Source organism: Bombina bombina, chromosome 4 (assembly GCF_027579735.1).
Source record: "Bombina bombina isolate aBomBom1 chromosome 4, aBomBom1.pri, whole genome shotgun sequence".
In the NCBI taxonomy this organism is placed as follows: Eukaryota; Metazoa; Chordata; class Amphibia; order Anura; family Bombinatoridae; genus Bombina; species Bombina bombina.
Window position 1 is genome coordinate 761,196,977 of NC_069502.1, and position 23,185 is coordinate 761,220,161.

At 39.9% G+C, this 23,185-nt stretch overlaps 1 protein-coding gene across 1 annotated transcript in view; it reads left to right on the top strand.

Annotated features, from left to right (window-relative positions):
- LOC128656900 (uncharacterized) overlaps positions 1-23,185 on the top strand; it is a 351,437-nt gene that overhangs the window by 162,183 nt on the left and 166,069 nt on the right. The window lies entirely within an intron of this gene.

Genomic DNA, 23,185 nt, shown 5'->3' on the forward strand with positions numbered 1-23,185 from the left:
TTCTCCAATTTTTTGGGCTAAAACGGTTGCTTCAAAGGCATCAAAGCACACCATATACAATACCTTGGGGTGTCAACATTTAAAAAATATACACTTTGAATGCAATAAATAAAAGTGGGGTATGTGATAGGCCCCAAACTAAAGATAGGCCTATCAGAAGAAATACTCTCATTTTTAATAACTAAAATCATGTAACATAACCTTCCCAAAATCCTGGCAAACCTATGCATGGGGGGCATAGGTGTACTCAGGGTGCCTTGCAGAAAACAACCTGAAGTATTCTTTTGCAATAACTTACAACAGTCTCTCCTAAATCATAGTAAAAAAGCAATGTGTCTGTAACAATGAAAATTGAAAAATTACCACCATATACTTTCTCCAATTTTTTGGGCTAAAACGGTTGCATCAAAGTCATCAAACCACTCCATGTATAATACCTTGGGGGGTCAACTTTTTAAATATAATCACATTTATGGAAAACAAATAAATTGGGGTATGTTAAAAGACCCCCCAAAAAAGACGATAGGCAAAGAAAATATGTTAAATGTGAAAAAAAATCACAAACACATGTCAGACATTTGGCATTGCACCGCCCAAACAAGCCACCAAACCTATGCATAGGTGGTATCACTGAACTCAGGAGATGTTGGTGACCACATATTGGTGTCTTCTTTGGTAGTAACACATAACAGGAGCTGTGAATCCATGTCTAAAGTACAATGTATGTGAAAAATAACACAAAGAAATGAATGCCCAATAGTTTGACAAAGACTAGTGGTTGAATTAGTGTATGGAAAGTGTTAAAACACCTGCATTTGAAATACCCTAGGATGTCTACTTTTCAAAAATATATGGTTTTATGGGGGTAAATTACATTGGCCGGCTTCAGAAATGTCTTAAATAGAACATGGGTGCATGGGATGTGAAAATGGGAAGTGTAAAAAATGGAATGCGCTTCCTAAAAATAAGGCCTTCTAGCCCCCAGAGAACCCAACACACCTATACATGGATGGTATCACTGTACTCAGGAGATGTTGTTGAACACATATTGAGGTTTTTTTTGGCAGTAACACATAACAGGAACTGAGAATCCATGCCTAAAGTACAATGTGTGTGAAAAATAACACAAAAAAATGACTACCCAAAAGTTTGACAAAGACTGGTGGTTAAATAAGTTCATGGAAAGTGTGAAAATACCAGCATTTCAAATACCCTAGGGTGTCTACTTCTCAAAAATATATGGTTTTATGGGGGTAAATTTCATTGACCGGCTTCAGAAATGTCCCAAATAGGACATGGGTGCATGATGACCGATGTGAAAATTCCAAGTTGAAAAACTGGAATGCGCTTCCTAAAAATAAGGCCTTCTAGCCCCCAGAGAACCCAACACACCTATACATGGGTGGTATCACTGTACTCAGGAGATGTTGTTGAACACATATTGAGGTGTTTTTTGGCAGTAAACACATAACAGGAACTGAGAATCCATGCCTAAAGTACAATGTGTGTGAAAAATAACACAAAAAAATGACTACCCAAAAGTTTGACAAAGACTGGTGGTTAAATAAGTTCATGGAAAGTGTGAAAATACCAGCATTTCAAATACCCTAGGGGGTCTACTTCTCAAAAATATATGGTTTTATGGGGGTAAATTTCATTGACCGGCTTCAGAAATGTCCCAAATAGGACATGGGTGCATGATGACCGATGTGAAAATTCCAAGTTGAAAAACTGGAATGCGCTTCCTAAAAATAAGGCCTTCTAGCCCCCAGAGAACCCAACACACCTATACATGGGTGGTATCACTGTACTCAGGAGATGTTGTTGAACACATATTGAGGTGTTTTTTGGCAGTAACACATAACAGGAACTGAGAATCCATGCCTAAAGTACAATGTGTGTGAAAAATAACACAAAATAATGACTACCCAAAAGTTTGACAAAGACTGGTGGTTGAATTAGTGCATGGAAAGTGTTAAAATACAAGCATTTGAAATACCCTAGGGTGTCTACTTTTCAAAAATATATGGTTTGATGGGGGTAAATTCCATTGACCAGCTTCAGAAATGTCCCAAATAGGACATGGGTGCATGATGACCGATGTGAAAATTCCAAGTTGAAAAACTGGAATGCGCTTCCTAAAATTAAGGCCTTTTAGCCCCCAGAGAACCCGACACACCTATACATGGGTGGTATCACTGTACTCAGGAGATGTTGTTGAACACATATTGAGGTTTTTTTTGGCAGTAACACATAACAGGAACTGAGAATCCATGCCTAAAATACAATGTGTGTGAAAAATAACACAAAATAATGACTACCCAAAAGTTTGACAAAGACTGGTGGTTGAATTAGTGCATGGAAAGTGTTAAAATACAAGCATTTGAAATACCCTAGGGTGTCTACTTTTCAAAAATATATGGTTTGATGGGGGTAAATTCCATTGACCAGCTTCAGAAATGTCCCAAATAGGACATGGGTGCATGATGACCGATGTGAAAATTCCAAGTTGAAAAACTGGAATGCGCTTCCTAAAATTAAGGCCTTTTAGCCCCCAGAGAACCCGACACACCTATACATGGGTGGTATCACTGTACTCAGGAGATGTTGTTGAACACATATTGAGGGTTTTTTTTGGCAGTAACACATAACAGGAACTGAGAATCCATGCCTAAAGTACAATGTGTGTGAAAAATAACACAAAATAATGACTACCCAAAAGTTTGACAAAGACTGGTGGTTGAATTAGTGCATGGAAAGTGTTAAAATACAAGCATTTGAAATACCCTAGGGTGTCTACTTTTCAAAAATATATGGTTTGATGGGGGTAAATTCCATTGACCAGCTTCAGAAATGTCCCAAATAGGACATGGGTGCATGATGACCGATGTGAAAATTCCAAGTTGAAAAACTGAAATGCGCTTCCTAAAATTAAGGCCTTTTAGCCCCCAGAGAACCCGACACACCTATACATGGGTGGTATCACTGTACTCAGGAGATGTTGTTGAACACATATTGAGTTTTTTTTTGGTAGTAACACATAACAGGAACTGAGAATCCATGCCTAAAGTACAATGTGTGTGAAAAATAACACAAAATAATGACTACCCAAAAGTTTGACAAAGACTGGTGGTTGAATTAGTGCATGGAAAGTGTTAAAATACAAGCATTTGAAATACCCTAGGGTGTCTACTTTTCAAAAATATATGGTTTAATGGGGGTAAATTCCATTGACCAGCTTCAGAAATGTCCCAAATAGGACATGGGTGCATGATGACCGATGTGAAAATTCCAAGTTGAAAAACTGGAATGCGCTTCCTAAAAATAAGGCCTTCTAGCCCCCAGAGAACCCAACACACCTATACATAGGTGGTATCACTGTACTCAGGAGATGTTGTTGAACACATATTGAGGTGCTTTTTGGCAGTAACACATAACAGGAACTGAGAATCCATGCCTAAAATACAATGTGTGTGAAAAATAACACAAAAAAATGACTACCCAAAAGTTTGACAAAGACTGGTGGTTGAATTAGTGCATGGAAAGTGTTAAAATACCAGCATTTGAAATACCCTAGGGTGTCTACTTTTCAAAAATATATGGTTTGATGGGGGTAAATTCCATTGGCCAGCTTCAGAAATGTCCCAAATAGGACATGGGTGCATGATGACCGATGTGAAAATTCCAAGTTGAAAAACTGGAATGCGCTTCCTAAAATTAAGGCCTTTTAGCCCCCAGAGAACCCGACACACCTATACATGGGTGGTATCACTGTACTCAGGAGATGTTGTTGAACACATATTGAGGGTTTTTTTGGCAGTAACACATAACAGGAACTGAGAATCCATGCCTAAAGTACAATGTGTGTGAAAAATAACACAAAATAATGACTACCCAAAAGTTTGACAAAGACTGGTGGTTGAATTAGTGCATGGAAAGTGTTAAAATACAAGCATTTGAAATACCCTAGGGTGTCTACTTTTCAAAAATATATGGTTTGATGGGGGTAAATTCCATTGACCAGCTTCAGAAATGTCCCAAATAGGACATGGGTGCATGATGACCGATGTGAAAATTCCAAGTTGAAAAACTGGAATGCGCTTCCTAAAATTAAGGCCTTTTAGCCCCCAGAGAACCCGACACACCTATACATGGGTGGTATCACTGTACTCAGGAGATGTTGTTGAACACATATTGAGGTTTTTTTTGGTAGTAACACATAACAGGAACTGAGAATCCATGCCTAAAGTACAATGTGTGTGAAAAATAACACAAAATAATGACTACCCAAAAGTTTGACAAAGACTGGTGGTTGAATTAGTGCATGGAAAGTGTTAAAATACAAGCATTTGAAATACCCTAGGGTGTCTACTTTTCAAAAATATATGGTTTGATGGGGGTAAATTCCATTGACCAGCTTCAGAAATGTCCCAAATAGGACATGGGTGCATGATGACCGATGTGAAAATTCCAAGTTGAAAAACTGGAATGCGCTCCCTAAAAATAAGAGCTTTTAGCCCCCCGAGAACCCGACACACCTATACATGGGTGGTATCACTGTACCCAGGAGATGCTGCTGAAGACATATGAGGGTGTTATTTGGCAGTAACCCTTAATATTATCAGTAAATGTATTCTTAAATTGCTATTTTGTCAAAAAATCAAATTATTTTTTTTTCCCCCCCAAACTTTGGCATAGATTGGTGGTAAAATGGTTGCATGAAAAAAGTCAAAATACCCCAAGTTTAATACCTTAGGTTGTCTTCTTTTAAAAAATATATACATTTGAAGGGTTATTCAGGGATTCATGACAGATATTGGTGTTACAATGTAACTATCGCCAATTTTGAAAAAACATGGTTTTGAAATAGCAAAGTGCTACTTGTACTTATTGCCCTATAACTTGCAAAAAAAAGCAAAGAACATGTAAACATTGGGTATTTATAAACTCAGGACAAAATTTAGAAACTGTTTAGCATTGGTATTTTATGGTGGTTGTAGATGTGTAAGAGATTTTGGGGCTCAAAGTTAGAAAAAGTGCATTTTTTTTCATTTTTTCCTCATATTTTATATTTTTTTTTATAGTAAATTATAAGATATGATGAAAATAATCATATCTTTAGAAAGTCCATTTAATGGCGAGAAAAACAGTATATAATATGTGTGGGTACAGTAAATGAGTAAGAGGAAAATTACAGTTAAATACAAACATCGCAGAAATGCAAAAATAGCCTTGGTCCCAGATGGTCAACAAATTGAAAAGTGGTCTGGTCACTAAGGGGTTAAAATGACATGCCCTATTTGAAACATGAAAGGTTTTTTTTGGACTTGACTGTCCAAAACTGTCAATAAATGCAAGATAACATGACAATTCAATAGCACATTGAGGCCTACTTATCAAGCCGTCAACTTTAAATGACGTCATCCAACATGGCGTCTCTTAGATTCCGATTGGCTGATAGAATTCTATCAGCCAATCGGAATTAAGGTAGAAAAAATCCTATGCTATCAGCCAATAGGATTGAGCTCGCAATCTATTGGCTGATTGGAACAGCCAATAGAATGCGAGCTCAATCCTATTGGCTGATAGGATTTTTTCTACCTTAATTCCGATTGGCTGATAGAATTCTATCAGCCAATCGGAATCTAAGGGACGCCATCTTGGATGATGTCATTTAAAGGAACCGTCATTCAGTAAGAAGACTCTGGATGAAGAGGATGCTCCGCGTCGGATGTCTTGAAGATGGAGCCGCTCCGCGTCGGATGGATGAAGATGGAAGATGTCGTCTGGATAAAGACTTCTGCCCATCTGGAGGACCACTTCACCCGGCTTGGATAAAGACTTCTGCCCATCTGGAGAACCACTTCACCCGGCTTGGATGAAGACTTCTCCCGGCTTCGTTGAGGACTTCGGCCTGGTTGGATGAAGACTTCTGCTGCTTCCTTGAGGATGGATGTCAGGTCTTCAGAACAGTAAGTCGATCTTCAGGGGGTTAGTGTTAGTTTTTTTTAAGGGTTTATTGGGTGAGTTCTATTTTTATATTAGGGTTTGAGTGCAATAGAGCTAAATGCCCTTTTAAGGGCAATGCTCATCCAAATGCCCTTTTCAGGGCAATGGGGAGCTTCGGTTTTTTTAGATAGGGTTTTATTTGGGGGGGTTGGTTGTGTGGGTGGTGGGTTTTACTGTTGGGGAGGTTGTTTGTATTTTTTATTTACAGGTAAAAGAGCTGATTTCTTTGGGGCAAATGCCCCGCAAAAGGCCCTTTTAAGGGCTATTTGTAGTTTATTGTAGGTTAGGTTTTTTTTTATTTTGTGGAGGCTTTTTTATTTTCATAGGGCCCTTAGATTAGGTGTAATTAGTTTAACCCCTTAACGACCAACGACGTATGGGGTACGTCCTGCAAAAAAATGCAGTTAATGACCAAGGACGTACCCCATACGTCGTTGGTCTTTGAAAGCAGTGGAAGCGATCCTGATAGCTTCCAGCTGCTTTCATGTTATTGCAGTGATGCCTCAGGCATCCTGCAATAACTGTTTTTAGCCATCCGATGCAGAGAGAGCCACTCTGTGGCCCTCTCTGCATCGTCTATCGATGGCCGTTATCGTTGGTGGGTGGGAGCTCATCCAGGGAGGCGGGTGGGCAGTCATTGGTGGAGGAGGGGGGAGAGATCTTGTGCGGGCGCGTGCACGGGCGCGCACGTGCACGAGAGCCGTGCACGCACGTGCACGAGAGATCTGTTTCAGCATCAATATGCTGTAGATCTGGAGGGTGGGAGAGAGGACTGGGGAGGGTGGGATTTTAACATCAAGGCATCTGGGAGAGGGTGGGGGGTTGGATGTTGAGGGGGGGGCAGCTACACTACAGAAATAAAGAACATATTTAATAAAATAAAAAAATTAAAATGCATTATTATTTTTCAAACTGGGTACTGGCAGACAGCTGCCAGTACCCAATATGCTGCACAATAAAGGCGGGGGGGGGTTAAAGAGCTGTTTGGGGGGGATCAGGGAGGTTGGGGGCTAAGGGGGGTCCTACACAGCAGAAGAATTTAAAAAAAAAAAAAAAAAAACTAAAAACCCCCAAAAACCTTTTATTTTAGTACTGGCAGACTTTCTGCCAGTACTTAAGATGCCGGGGACAATTGTCGGGTGGGGGAGGGAAGGGAGCTGTTTGGGAGGGATCAGGGGGTGGGATGTGTCTAGTGGGAGGCTGATCTCTACACTAAAGCTAACATTAACCCTGCAAGCTCCCTACAAGCTACCTAATTAACTCCTTCACTGCTAGACATAATATACGTGTGATGCGCAGCGGCATTTAGCGACCTTCTAACTACCAAAAAGCAACGCCAAAGCCATATATGTCTGCTATTTCTGAACAAAGGGGATCCCAGAGAAGCATTTACAACAATTTGTGCCATAATTGCACAAGCTGTTTGTAAATAATTTCAGTGAGAAACCTAAAATTGTGAAATATTTAAAAAAAAAAAAAATTTGATCGCATTTGGCGGTGAAATGGTGGCATGAAATATACCAAAATGGGCCTAGATCAATACTTGGGGTTGTTTACTACACTACACTAAAGCTAAAATTAACCCTACAAGCTCCCCACATGCTCCCTAATTAACCCCTTCACTGCTGCGCATAATACAAGTGTGGTGCGCAGTGGCATTTAGCGGCCTTCGAATTACCAAAAAGCAACGTAAAAGCCATATATGTCTGCTATTTCTGAACAAAGGGGATCCCAGAGAAGCATTTAAAACCATTTGTGCAATAATTGCACAAGCTGTTTGTAAATAATTTCAGTGAGAAACCTAAAGTTTGTGAAAAAATTTGTGAAAAAGTGAACATTTTTTTTTATTTGATCGCATTTGGCGGTGAAATGGTGGCATGAAATATACCAAAATGGGCCTAGATCAATACTTTGGGATGTCTTCTAAAAATATATATGTACATGTCAAGGGATATTCAGGGATTCCTGAAAGATATCAGTGTCCCAATGTAACTAGCGCTAATTTTGAAAAAAAGTGGTTTGGAAATAGCAAAGTGCTACTTTTATTTAGTGCCCTATAACTTGCAAAAAAAGCAAAGAACATGTAAACATTGGGTATTTCTAAACTCAGGACAAAATTTAGAAACTATTTAGCATGGGTGTTTTTTGTTGGTTGTAGATGTGCAACAGATTTTGGGGGTCAAAGTTTGAAAAAATTGTTTTTTTTCCATTTTTTCCTCTTATTTTATAATTTTTTTAATAGTAAATTATAAGATACTAGTACTAAAGCCCGTGTACACGGGCCATTTTTTGCAGTACAGCGGTCCCACCCCTTGCTCTCTCCCCCCTCTCTTTTGCTCTCTCTTCCCCCCTCTCTTTTGCTTTCTCTCCCCCCTCTCTTTTGCTTTCTCTCCCCCCTCTCCTTTGCTCTCTCTCTCCCCTCTTTTGTTCTCTCTCTCTCCCCTCTTTTGCTCTCTCTCTCCCCTCTTTGGCTCTCTCCCTCCTTTCTTTTGCTCTCTCTCCCCCTCTTTTGTTCTCCCCCCCCCCCTCTTTGGCTCTCCCCCCCCCCTCTTTGGCTCTCCCCCCCCTCTTTGGCTCTCCTCCCCCCTCTTTGGCTCTCCCCCCCTCTTTGGCTCCCCCCCCCTCTTTGGCTCCCCCCCCCCTCTTTGGCTCTCCCCCCCCTCTTTGGCTATCTCCCCTCTTTTGCTCTCTCTCCTCTTTGGCTCTCTCTCTCCCCCCTCTTTGGCTCCCCCCCCTTTGGCTCTCTCCCGCCCCCCCCCTTTGGCTCTCTCACCCCCCCCTTTGGCTCTCTCCCCCCCCTTTGGCTCTCCCCCCCCCTTTGGCTCTCTTCCCCCCTTTGGCTCCCCCCCCTTTGGCTCTCTCTCCCCCCTCTTTGGCTCTCTCCCCTCTTTTGCTCTCTCTCCTCTTTGGCTCTCTTTCCTCTTTGGCTCTCTCTCTCCCCCCTCTTTGGCTCTCCCCTCCCCTTTGCCCCCCCCCCTCTTTGGCTCTCCCCCCCTCTTTTGATCTCTCTCTCCCCTCTTTGGCTCTCTCCCCCCTCTTTTGTTCTCTCCCCCCTCTTTGGCTCTCCCTCCCCCTCTTTGGCTCTGCCCCCCCTCTTTGGCTCTGCCCCCCCTCTTTGGCTCTGCCCCCCCTCTTTGGCTCTGCCCCCCCCTCTTTGGCTCTCTCTCCCCCCTCTTTGGCTCTCTCCCCTCTTTTGCTCTCTTCTTTGGCTCTCTTTCCTCTTTGGCTCTCTCTCTCCCCCTCTTTGGCTCTCCCCCCCTTTAGCTCTCCCCCCCTCTTTGGCTCTCCCCCCCCCTCTTTGGCTCTCTCCACCCCCCCTCTTTGGCTCTCCCCCCCCCCCTCTTTGGCTCTCTCTCCCCCCTCTTTGGCTCTCTCTCCCCCCTCTTTGGCTCCCCCCCCCTTCTCTTTGGCTCTCCCCCCCTTCTCTTTGGCTCTCTCTCCCCCCTTCTCTTTGGCTCTCTCTCCCCCCTTTGGCTCTCTCCCCCCCTTCTCTTTGGCTCCCCCCCTTCTCTTTGCCCCCCCCCCCTTCTCTTTGGCTCCCCCCCTTCTCTTTGGCTCCCCTCCCTTCTCTTTGGCTCTCCCCCCCTTCTCTTTGGCTCTCCCCCCTTTGGCTCTCTCTCACCCCTTTGGCTCTCTCTCCCCCCCTCTTTGGCACTTCTCCCCCCCTCTCCTGCTCCCTCTCTGGCTCTGTCTTGAAGTCTTCACATCGCGGGACCCCGCCCGGCCACGCCCCATCGCGGCGGCACCCGCCCGGCCACATCCACCGTGACGCCCGGCCACGCCCCCATCGCAACGCTCCCGTCGGCCACAAACAGCTGTGAGGTCTGGGGAGCGCGTGGCTGTTGAGTAGCTCGCGCTCCATATCTCTTGCCACAGGCTGTTTCAATCAGCTTACCTCGCGCTCCCCAGACCTCACAGCTGTTTGTGTACCTCGCGCTCCCTATCTCAAGGCCAAGTGTTTGTCTCTACTGCGCATGACGGCTTCAGACAAACACTTGGCCTTTTATAATATAGGATGATGAAAATAATGGTATCTTTAGAAAGTCCATTTAATGGCGAGAAAAACTGTATATAATATGTGTGGGTACAGTAAATGAGTAAGAGGAAAATTACAGCTAAACACAAACACCGCAGAAATGTAAAAATAGCCTTGGTCCCAAACGGTCAACAAATGGAAAAGTGCTCTGGTCACTAAGGGGTTAAATCTTTGATCATTTATTTTTTATTTTTTGTAACTTAGTGTTTATTTTTTTTGTGTAACTTAGTGTTTGTTATTTTTTGTAACTAAGTTGTTAGTTTTTTGTAACTTAGTAATTTTTTAGTGTAGATTTAAATTATTTGAGTAGGGTTAGGTTTCTAAATATATAATATAGTTAATTTAATTTGTAGTTTAATGTAGTTCTAATATAACAGTTAGGGCAGTTTAATTATTAGTTTAATATATTTTAATGTAATTTTAGTATAATAGTTAGGGTAGATTAATAGTTTAATATAGTTTAATTTAATTCTAAAGTTGAGTTTAAATTTATTATAAAATAGGGATGAGTTAATATTTACTATAAAGGGGTTAATAGGTTAATTTAGTTTATGGTGAGGTGGGGGGCTGACGGTTTAGGGGTTAATAACTTTATTTAGTTGTGGTGGGCACTGGGAGTGGCGGGATAGGGGTTAATAACTTTATGTAGGTGGTGGCGATGTAGGGGTGGCAGATTAGGGGTTAATAAGTATAATGTAGGTGGTGACGGCGGTGGCGGGCGGTAGATTAAGGGTTAATAAAAATAATGTAGGTGGCGGCGGTGGCGGGGCGGCAGATTAGGGGTTAATAAGTATAATGTAGGTGGCAGTGGTGTAGGGGGCGGCAGATTAGGGGTGTTTAGACTCGGGGTACATGTTAGGGTGTTAGGTGTAAATGTAACTTTTATTCTCCCATAGGAATCAATGGGATATCGGGCAGCAGCGAACATGAGCTTTGCTGCTTTCAGACTCCCATTGATTCCTATGACCTTCCATGACTGTCAGCACTCTCTGCAGTCTCTCAGTTCAACAACTTTCTCTTTCCATCCAGATTTTGTCTTCCCCTTATTCCAACTTATTTTGTTAATTTATTACTGTATGTAGCATTGTTTAATTTGTTATGGTATAAAATAAAATAAAAAATACACTGCACTATAAGGTGTTTCACAATGGCTAAACATATGCAAAGATGGGGTGTGGAATGTGTAAGATCAGAAGTGACGAGTAACATTTTGGCCTTGCTAGTAGCTTAGGACTTGACATTTTGAGCCCTGAGATTATATATATATATATGTTAGTAAATAGAGACCTGCACTCCAAATCTAAAAACTTGAGTGAGCAGCTACCAGGGTGCTATATCAAAGATATATATAGTCACATAATAAGATAGCACTTAGCTTTTATTGTAGATTCTTTAAAGGTTAAAACAGTCCCATGACGTTTCGGTGCCAACCAGCACCTTTATCAAATGGATCAGATGGTTCCTACAGGCAGATGACAAAGCCTGACATCCAAAGAGAAGACAAGTTAAAAAGATGGGAAAATCGCAGTTTTATATACATAGTGTCTTGCTTAATTGGAAACTGGTAACGCTGTGTGTTTGCACGTCATGGAGGCCACGCCCCTTCCGGATTCATAACGAGCTGTAATAGGTGCAACCAGCATCAACATAGCTTAGATCCTTAGTAACGGAGTTACGTGTGGCACATGGCTAATTAGCATAACAACTGCTGTGTGACGTATCAATCCAGGAAAGCGTCCCAATGTAAAACTGCTCATATCCCATAACGATGTTTAAAATCAAGCACTGTTTGCAAAAGACATAATTGGTGTATAGTAATTTGTGTATCATTTTCGACATCTATTAATGCATGATATAGTCAAGGAATAAAGGGAATGAATTGAATGTGTGATATAAACACATGGTAGAAGTTTCAATTCACATAGGGGTTTGATCACATAAGCCAATCCGATTTAAGAAAATCAAAGTAATCAGGTAAAGAGAGTGGGCATCCGTTGGGCACCAGGTGGGCACCAAACCAGCAACTGATGTGCATATCACATTGTGCACCCTCATTATTAGGATGTAGGACTTCATTCTATAAAGGGGCCATAGTCTAGCTGTATGTTGAGCCCGCTAGGCTTCATAGTGTCCAAGGTATAAATCCATTTGGTCTCACGTTGTAGGAGGATTTTGCCACGATCACCTATCCTTGTTAAAGGTGGTATGTGGTCTATGATAATAGTTCTCAAACTGGAGACACACTGTGTTTCAATTGTGCAAAGTGGCGCGCCACTGGTTGATCTGAGGTGCCTTTCTTGATGGCATCCCTGATGACGTGTCTATGATTGGCCATTCTTTTGCGGAAGGTTGTGATGGTTTTCCCTACATAGACAAGGGAGCACGGGCAAATCAGAATATAGACCACATACGTGCTGCTGCACGTCACTCTGTGTTGTATCCTATAGCGATACTGCAATGTGGGTGTTGGAAGCATCCTTTTTTAGTGGATTTGAGCCATGTATCCTTTTGGTAGGAGTCCTTAGGGTCATTTTTGACCAAGATATCCCGTATATTCCTGGCACGTCTTAATGCTATATGGGGAGGATTGATTCTCCAATTTGACAAGTTCTTGTCAGTCTATAGAATGTCCCAGCGATTGCGGACCGCTTTGGCTACACAGTGGTGATCAGGAGTGAATGTCGTGATGGAGTTTAAATCAGAAGTCATGGTCTGTTTCTGTATTTTACCCCTCTCCAAGAGTGTGTTTTGTGATGGGCCATCCAAACGTTGTCTGGCTGTGTCAATGTCCTTTTTAGCATACCCTCTAGCCTGTAATTTGTTACACATATTATCCAACTGAGATTGGAGGATGATATAATCTGAATTATTGCGAACCACCCTCGTTAACTGAGAGGCGATTATACCCAGTTTTTGGTGGTCAGGGTTGCAGCTTGTAGATAGAAGAAGCGAGTTTCTATCTGTAGGTTTAGTGTATAGCGAAGTGCCAAACCTATATGACCTTTCTGTAGGGACCTTAAAAATATTAAGGTCCAGGAAATGTACACTTTGCGTACTACATTCCATTTTGAATTTGATAGGTGAATCGATATGATTCAAATCAAATACCCATTTTTGAAGATCTATTAGACTCCCTGTCCAAACAAAAAATAGATAATCTATGCAGCGAGTGTAAAAGGAAATACATGGATGTGTTAGGGGTTTCATAATGGTAAACTCATAACCCAGCATAAATAGATTGGCATATACAGGGGCCATATTCTACCCCATGGCCGTGCCAGACAAATTTTGTTTGAATTTGAAATAGTTTTCCTTCAAACAGTGTTCCATGAGTTCTATAACAAACTCAAGAGGTGGACCTGTGTAGTCAGAAGAATCCCCCACTATGGTTCTGATAGTGTCTAATCCTGACTCATGGGGAATAACAGTATACAAACTGTCAACGTCCATGGTAACAAGAATATCATCAGAATTCAGACTAGTGTGTTTTTGCAGTTTACAAATCAAAGAAGTAGTATCCTGTATGTATGAAAAGGAGTTACGTATCACTGGCTGCAGATGAAAGTCAATAAATTCCGCAATACCAGAGAAAATTGACCCTCTGGCAGACACAATCGGTCTGCCACGTGGGTTGTTTAAACTCTTGTGTATTTTAGGGAGTAAATACAAAAAAGGTATCTTAGGATAAGATATGGACATATAATTAAATGTATTCTCAGTAATATACTGCATTTGTAAACCACGAGATAGAGATAGGTCTATCAGCTTTTTATATTTAGCAGTAAGATTAGTGTCTAGTCTCATATAGGTATGTGCATCATTCAATTATCTAATGGTCTATAGTCACTATAATCCTGAACCATTGTGGCCCCACCCTTGTCAGACAGACGTATGATAATACTGTGATCATAAGCCAGGGTGGTCAAGGCTTTATATTCATCAAGTGGGAGATTAGAGTAAGTACGTGTATTGTCCTGCTTGGTACAATCATTACGTATTAGCCGAGTAAAGCGTCTGATAGATGGGTTAGTAGTTGTGGTCTTGTGGATCAAATTTAGATGGTGGTTTGAATCTATTATCGTTGCTGGGTAAAGATCTATCATTCTTGAAAATCTCCTTGATATTTAAAGTCCTTTTTTTTGTGTATATCAACCGAGGTTTGAAAATTATCATTTTTAGGTGTTGGAATAAATGATAAGCCCCTATTGAGGAGATGGTTTTCACTGACAGTCAATAGTCTAGTGCTTAAATTGTATACTATGTCAGTCGTTTCTTTATCACATTTGTCTTTTTCTTTGTGCCCCCCTCGTCTAATGTGGGGCCTTCCCCGTTTTTTGACTGTGAATGTGGTGGTTTGAAAGAAGATCTAGTTGCAATTCCACTACGTGTGTACCTACTGTCACTTTTTATATTAATAGTGCCACCATCTGAGGAGTCTCCACCACTGGTATCAATAGTATCTACTTGGGTTTTGTGTCTCTGTGTTCGCTGTCTAGGTCTATACGGTCTGCTAGTATCATCTTTACCATAAAGCCATTTATAGATACGTTTCTCACGGTAGTCATTTTCTACCGTGTTAAGTTTTCTATTCTTAAAACTAAGTAACTCATTGTGATATTTAGTAACTAAACCCTCGAGTTTGGTCACCCAGTCTTCAGTTTTATCATCAATTAATGCTTGGTAACCATTGACTTTAATAATGTCAATCTCAATCTGCATTTTCTTCTCCAAACGACTAACTTCCTCAATGGTAAGTAATATAAGGTCATATGAGCACTTGTTAAGTATGCAGCACCACTTTCTGCAAAATTCAGGGTTTGATCTGCCTAATGTGGGTATATTACTGACCCTAAAGCCTCTGGGGATATATATGTTCTTGATATAATTAGAGAGATAAACAGCGTGTAAATTGTAATCTACCTTGCGTTTCCTTAAATTTAACAGCTTATGGTATATATTAATGGGTATATCACCCCTCAGTTCACGGACATCCGTGGTAGCACGGAATCTATCTGCATAAATACAAAGATGTCTGTGTTAACATTATCATCATTACAGTCATATACTTCTGCTGCACTAGCAGCCATCAATGTTCTTGTGTCCATTGATCCTTGATTATATCATGCATTAATAGATGTCTAAAATGATACACAAATTACTATACACCAATTATGTCCTTTGCAAACAGGGCTTGATTTTAAACATCGTTATGGGATATGAGCAGTTTTACATTGGGACGCTTTCCTGGATTGATACGTCACGCAGCAGTTGTTATGCTAATTAGCCATGTGCCACACGTAACTCTGTTACTAAGGATCTAAGCTATGTTGATGCTGGTTGCACCTATTACAGCTCGTTATGAATCCGGAAGGGGCGTGGCCTCCGTGATGTGCACGTGGACGTGCAAACACACAGCGTTACCAGTTTCCAATTAAGCAAGACACTATGTATATAAAGCTGCAATTTTCCCATGTTTTTAACCTGTCTTCTCTTTGGATGTCAGGCTTTGTCATCTGCCTGTAGGAACCATCTGATCCATTTGATAAAGGTGCTGGTTGGCACCGAAACGTCATGGGACTGTTTTAACCTTTAAATAATCTACAATAAAAGCTAAGTGCTATCTTATTATGTGACTATATATATATATTTTTTTTATTATTATTTTTTTTTCCTGTGGATTATTAAGAATTAATTTAGAGTTTGTATAATAATTTTTAATAATTCATATTTTTAATATTTTATATTTTGTATTTCAAGAACATGCTTTAAAGTGAGTCTACTTGAAAATGTTTATTGTTTAAAAAGATAGATCATCCATTTATTACCTATTCCCCAGTTTTGCATAACCAACACGGTTATGTTAATATACTTTTTACCTCTGTGATTACCTTGTATCCAAGCCTCTGCAAACTGCCCCCTTATCTCAGTTCTTTTGACAATCAGTGCTGATCTGTCAAAATGCATTGAGATAGGAGGCGGCCTTCAAGAGCTTAGAAATTAGTACAAGAACCTACCTAGTTTTAGCTTTCAACAAGAATATCAAGAAAACAAAGCAAATTTGGTGATACAAGTAAATTAAAAAGTTGTTTAAAATGACATGCTCTATTGGAATCATCAAAGTTTAATTTTATCCCTTTAACATTACTAATTCTACATGTGCGCTAACCTAACATCACGTTAGGCTTATTTAACATTCCTATGTTCTTCACATAGAATTATTTTAATTTTTATTATCTAATATATTTTTCTATATATATGTGATAATGTTAATGTAAAATAGATATCTATACCCATATATTTATAGGAATAGATATACAGGTATAGGTATATACAGATATATAAAAAAAATATGTAGTTAAAATAAAAATAACTGTACTGTATGTGAAGAACATTGGAATGTTAAATATGTACAGTTAATATACAGTAAAACACATAAATACATATGTACAAACACATGTATATATATATATATATATATATATACACACATATACATATATATATATATATATATATATATATATATATATATATATACATACATACACATATTTAGACATGTACAGTATATGTATGTATGTATACAAAATAACCCTTTGCAGTCAAACAAGGGTTTAAAGTGAGTAGATGTGAGGTATTTGAAAAAACAGAACTGAAAGTGCCTTTACATAGAGGTGAATGGGGGATCCTGTAAATATATATGTACTGTATATGCTTATATACATATATATTTATGAGTTAATATACACATATAAACACATAAATATATATTAATATAAATTTTTATTTTGCTGCCCAACGCTGCGCGTTCTCGTGAGCGCAGGCTCTCGTGAGCGCAAGGCTTCCAGGCAATGCGAATGCGAGGTATCGTTCGCATTACGCATAACTTGTAATACCAGCGTACATTTACGTGCGCTGGTATTACTGAGTGGAGCTCAAATATTGTGCTTGTGAAATCGCAATATTGCGCTCCATTTGTAATGTAGGCCTTAATGAACTACAGTATAGTGTACATATATGTTTTATGTGCACCGAGAAACAAAAATCTTAAGTTGACTCACTGGAACCAAACCCGCAATATGTCTATTTGTGTGTGTATATATATATATTTATACAGGGAGTGCAGAATTATTAGGCAAATTAGTATTTTGACCACATCATCCTCTTTATGCATGTTGTCTTACTCCAAGCTGTATAGGCTCGAAAGCCTACTACCAATTAAGCATATTAGGTGATGTACATCTCTGTAATGAGAAGGGGTGTGGTCTAATGACATCAACACCCTATATCAGGTGTGCATAATTATTAGGCAACTTCCTTTCCTTTGGCAAAATGGGTCAAAAGAAGGACTTGACAGGCTCAGAAAAGTCAAAAATAGTGAGATATCTTGCAGAGGGATGCAGCACTCTTAAAATTGCAAAGCTTCTGAAGCGTGATCATCGAACAATCAAGCGTTTCATTCAAAATAGTCAACAGGGTCGCAAGAAGCGTGTGGAAAAACCAAGGCGCAAAATAACTGCCCATGAACTGAGAAAAGTCAAGCGTGCAGCTGCCAAGATGCCACTTGCCACCAGTTTGGCCATAGACTGATTTTTCTAAGGTTTTATGGACTGATGAAATGAGAGTGAGTCTTGATGGGCCAGATGGATGGGCCCGTGACTGGATTGGTAAAGGGCAGAGAGCTCCAGTCTGACTCAGACGCCAGCAAGGTGGAGGTGAAGTACTGGTTTGGACTGGTATCATCAAAGATGAGCTTGTGGGGCCTTTTCGGGTTGAGGATGGAGTCAAGCTCAACTCCCAGTCCTACTGCCAGTTTCTGGAAGACACCTTCTTCAAGCAGTGGTACAGGAAGTAGTCTGCATCCTTCAAGAAAAACATGATTTTCATGCAGGACAATGCTCCATCACACGCGTCCAAGTACTCCACAGCGTGGCTGGCAAGAAAGGGTATAAAAGAAGAAAATCTAATGACATGGCCTCCTTGTTCACCTGATCTGAACCCCATTGAGAACCTGTGGTCCATCATCAAATGTGAGATTTACAAGGAGGGAAAACAGTACACCTCTCTGAACAGTGTCTGGGAGGCTGTGGTTGCTGCTGCGCGCAATGTTGATGGTGAACAGATCAAAACACTGACAGAATCCATGGATGGCAGGCTTTTGAGTGTCCTTGCAAAGAAAGGTGGCTATATTGGTCACTGATTTGTTTTTGTTTTGTTTTTGAATGTCAGAAATGTATATTTGTGAATGTTGAGATGTTATATTGGTTTCACTGGTAAAAATAAATAATTGAAATGGGTATATATTTGTTTTTTGTTAAGTTGCCTAATAATTATGCACAGTAATAGTCACCTGCACACACAGATATCCCCCTAAAATAGCTATAACTAAAAACAAACTAAAAACTACTTCCAAAACTATTCAGCTTTGATATTAATGAGTTTTTTGGGTTCATTGAGAACATGGTTGTTGTTCAATAATAAAATTAATCCTCAAAAATACAACTTGCCTAATAATTCTGCACTCCCTGTATATATATATATATATATATATATATATATATATATATATATATATATATATAACTAGCTATTGTTTGGAAAATGGAATCAGGCAATAAATTGTTCTAATAGAAATCCAGTTATGAAGCCAATCATTTCTGGAAGTGAACAGACTACAAAAACTACAGCGTTTCTAATAAATCTTTTTTTTTTTTATTATTATTGTTGTATGCTTGGCGACCAAAGATTGAAAATACTACAGCAGAGCATAACAAATAAAATAATCATTGACACACCTGGTAACACCTGGTAACAAACCCATCAAACTGACTTTCAATAAACTGCCTTTTTATACAAGTCTGGCAATTGCTTGATAAACAGTTAAAACGATTTACAAGTTCACCAGCTGCAAACTGGGGCAAAATGGGTGTAATAATTGCAAATGATCCATCAAAGGAAAAACGCCACTGCATTCACTACTCATTTCCTTTGATAAATATAGTGCTCAGGTTTGCAGCTGGAAGACTTTAGTAAATGGCTAGAAGTTCCCAGCTTCACAAATATGAACTAGGTTTACAAACATTTTGACATATAATTCAGTATGTCCCAGATACCTTACTGAGCTAAGAAACAGCTTAAAGGGACAGTCTACACTAAAATTGCTCTGAGCCGTCGCAAATTGTGCCAGTCAGGTGCTGATGACGGCTCAGAGCCATTGCTAGCACTCACCCGCCTTGAGGGCAATCTGGGGGCTCCCATCTACTCCCTCCCCGGCGATCTGGGCTGTATAGTGACAGGCATCGCCCGGGGCTTAACGTTTCGCGTGGTGATGTCATGCGCAATGACGTGATGACGTCACTGCGCAACTTTATTTAAAATTAACAATAAGTATAGGGAGATGGGGCATGCTGCTGAGAAGCCTGTATCTCAGGCATCTAAGCAGCTACAGACCCCCAAGACCCACCGTTGGAAAGGTAATCGCCTAACCTTTCGAATGGTATAAGTTTTGGGGATCTGTAAAAGAAAGTAAAAACGTTAAAAAATATATATATTTAAAAAAAAACAAAAAAAAAAACTAAATTCAAAACCAGCTTAGCACCCAGGTGGGAAATGGCTTAGCAGCCAAAGGGTTAAAAAGATAGATAATGCCTTTACTACCCATTCCCCAGCTTTGCACAACCAACATTGTTATATTAATATACTTTATAACATTTAAACCTCTAAATTTCTGCCTGTTTCTAAGCCACTAAAGACAGCCTCCTATCACATGCTTTTTTATTTGCTTTTAACAACTGGAGACTGCTGGTTCATGTGGGCCATAAAGATAACATTGTGCTCACACCTGTGGAGTTATTTAGGAGTTAGCACTACACAGTACTATTTGGCTAAAATGCAAGTCAATAGATAATACATAAAAAGTAATGTGATCAGGGGTCTGTCAGAAGAGGTTTAGATACAAGGAAATCATAGAGGTTAAACGTATATTAATACAATCATGCTGGCTATGCGAAACTGGGGAATGGGTAATAAAGGGATTATCTATCTTTTAAAACAATAAAAACTCTGGTGTAGACTGTCCCTTTAAATGGATTTAAAAGGCAATTCTGGTATGCACAATAGTGCATTTTTTGAGTATACAACTTCACTAGCATACGGCTAGATTACGAGTTTTGCGTTATGAGCGACTCGGTGCTAACGTGCAAGTTATTTCCACCGCTCACCTCCCTATTACAGGTTTGCAAAAATCCGGCGTTAGCAGGCAATATCTCAGCGTTGAGCTCACACACAAATACCAGCGCTGCTTTGAGCTGGTTTTACGTGCTCGTGCACGATTTCCCCATAGACATCAATGGGGAGAGCCGGCTAAAAAAAAGCCTAACACCTGCAATAAAGGAGTGTAAATCTCCTTAATGCAGCCCCATTGATTCCTATGGGGAAAGAAAAGTTATGTTTACACCTAACACCCTAACATAAACCCCGAGTCTAAACACCCCTAATCTGCTGCCCCCGACACCGCCGACACCTACATTACAGTTATTAACCCCTAATCTGCCGCCCCACCTACATTACAGTTATTAACCCCTAATCTGCCGCCCCCAACGTTGCCACCACTATACTAAAGTTATTAACCCCTAAACCTAACCCTAAGTCTAACCCTAACGTAATCCTAACCCTAACACCACTAACTTTAACATAATTAAAATAAATGTAAATAAAAATGACAATTAATACCTAAATAATTCCTATTTAAGACTAAATACTTACCTATAAAATAAACCCTAAGCTAGCTACAATAGATAACCACTCCGCTCAGGATTCCTCACAGCATAGAAGCCGGTCTACCGATATCTGTACCTAAGAAGTATCCGGTTCCACCGCAGTCCTCTGAAGGGATTCACCGCTGCTGCAGAGACCAAAACACGGTGTAAGTAAAATCGAACACCTTAATTTTGGTTCTCTGCTTGTCTTTTGATTTGGATCAATTTTCATTCCAGCTCCTTTCCAGCTACAAATTGACGCTCAAGATCTCAGCTGTTGAAGGAGATTTCGCAAAAATTCCGCTCTGGACTAAACCCACAATATTAACCCCTGAGGGCCTGTGAATTGCTTTGGATCAACGTGAATTGCTTTGGATCAACTTTTATTTTGTGATTGTGCATTTTGTTTTGTTTTACTTTATCAATTGATACTACACACAATTTTTTTGAATTTTTTTGTTTGTGTTTCTATTAGCTGATCAGCATTTTTTTTTTTAACATATCATTTTTATTAGTGTGGAGTAGGGCGATACAAATACAATCACGTTATAGTAAAGCATAAATATGCAAACAACCAAGAACAATACAGTTATGTGATACCGTTAATGTCGACATCTTGTACATTCAATACAATGATTTTGCAATATGAGTTTTTTGGATGTAGTGTCATATATCAGCATATGCCCCTAATAACCCCCACCTATCCATTTTCCATTTTCTTAGTAGTCCTACTTACTACCTATCTATATTAACCTAAACAATAAAACTCAACAAGTCTCAATAAATAACTGTAGATACTAACGTGAAGCTAGCTCCCAGAAGGCCCGACGGCGGTGGAAGAAGAAAAAAAAAAAAAAAAGGGAGAAGAAGAGTACAAGGGGGAGTACAGGAGGGGGGAAGTAGAGAGGGGGGAAGAGAGAAGAGTTCTATCCCAGGTTCATCGGTTCAGTAAGTAAGTGCTCCCACTCGCCCCTCAGCCCTCCCTCCAAGAAGGCAGCTGAGTCTTTAAATGGGAACAGTATTTGTCTTTGTATCTCTAGTTCAAAGGTGAGTATAAGCCTGCGCCATTTACGCAAGAAATGGCCCAGTCTATTTTGAACATCCATCCTGACATCTACCTGCTCAATGAATATCTGTGTTCTGAGTAGGTTCTTAAAGCCTTGAAAAGAGGGGCCTCTCCTCCCCGTCCACTTATTTAGAATACATTTTCTAGCTAACAATATTATCAGACTCAGCACTGCATCTTGTTGTTTGTGTTGTGATTCCCAGTGTAAGAAAATGACAGTTTCCGGTAGGATTGTGAGTCTTATCTGTAGAGCTTGATTAATCCAGTATTGTATTTTACCCCAATATTGCCTGACTGTTGGGCATTCCCAAATATAGTGTAAAAGGGTAGGGGCTTCCATTGAGCACTTTGCACACACGTTAGGGTGCATTGGCACCCATTTAGCCAGATGTCTCGGAGTGAGGTACGCTCTTTGAAGAAAGCGAACCTGAGTTTCCCTGAACCCGACCGACAAAGTGGCTAACTTAGTTCTCTCCAGCCCTGTTCGAATAGCTGATCAGCATTTTTATTTCATTTTTATTTTTTCTCATTTCACAAATTTTATACTTGTTTCAATAAACTTATTTTTGTTCATTTTAGAAATTTGTGTATGTGTTACCATTGAGACCAAACGTTTTTTATACTTCTATATACCCTTTTACACGCTTTGATGTAAGTTATATCATATTTTATCCAATTTTTCTAAACATCTATTTGTCTAAACACCAATTTTAGCAGCATTTCATGCAGCGCCATAGGTTTTAAATATCTTGTCTCATTCTTTGAGCAAGTTATTTTTTCAGTCTTTTGGCCTAGTTGTGGAGAGAGGGGCTCTCCATTACCTACTGGCATATTGGTTTTCTAGAAACTCCTGCGCAGGGTAACACACAATTGTTCTTGTTCTAATTCTCGGTACAGCTATACCTGCAAAACTCGTAATACCAGCGGTAGTAAAAAAGCAGCGTTATGAGACTTTTTCACTCATAACGCAAAACTCGTAATCTAGCCGATAGATAGGTAATATACATGCTTAATTATCCACTACTTGCGTTGGCATAAAGTGCCAATTACCTCATATATAATGCATATTTTTTTGCAAATTAAATCATAATGCAAAATTATTCTAGTCAATTTGTCAAGGTGCTGCCCATGTCTCTTTATGAAATGTCTTGGTTCATATCTGGTCCATATAGACTTAAAGGGATAGTAAAGTAAAAATTAAAAGTTGTTGATTCAAAAAGAGAATGTAATTTTAAGGCACTTTTAAATTGACTTCTATTATCACATTTATTTTGTTCTCAGGTTATCCTTTGTTGACAGCATCAGCAATGCATTACT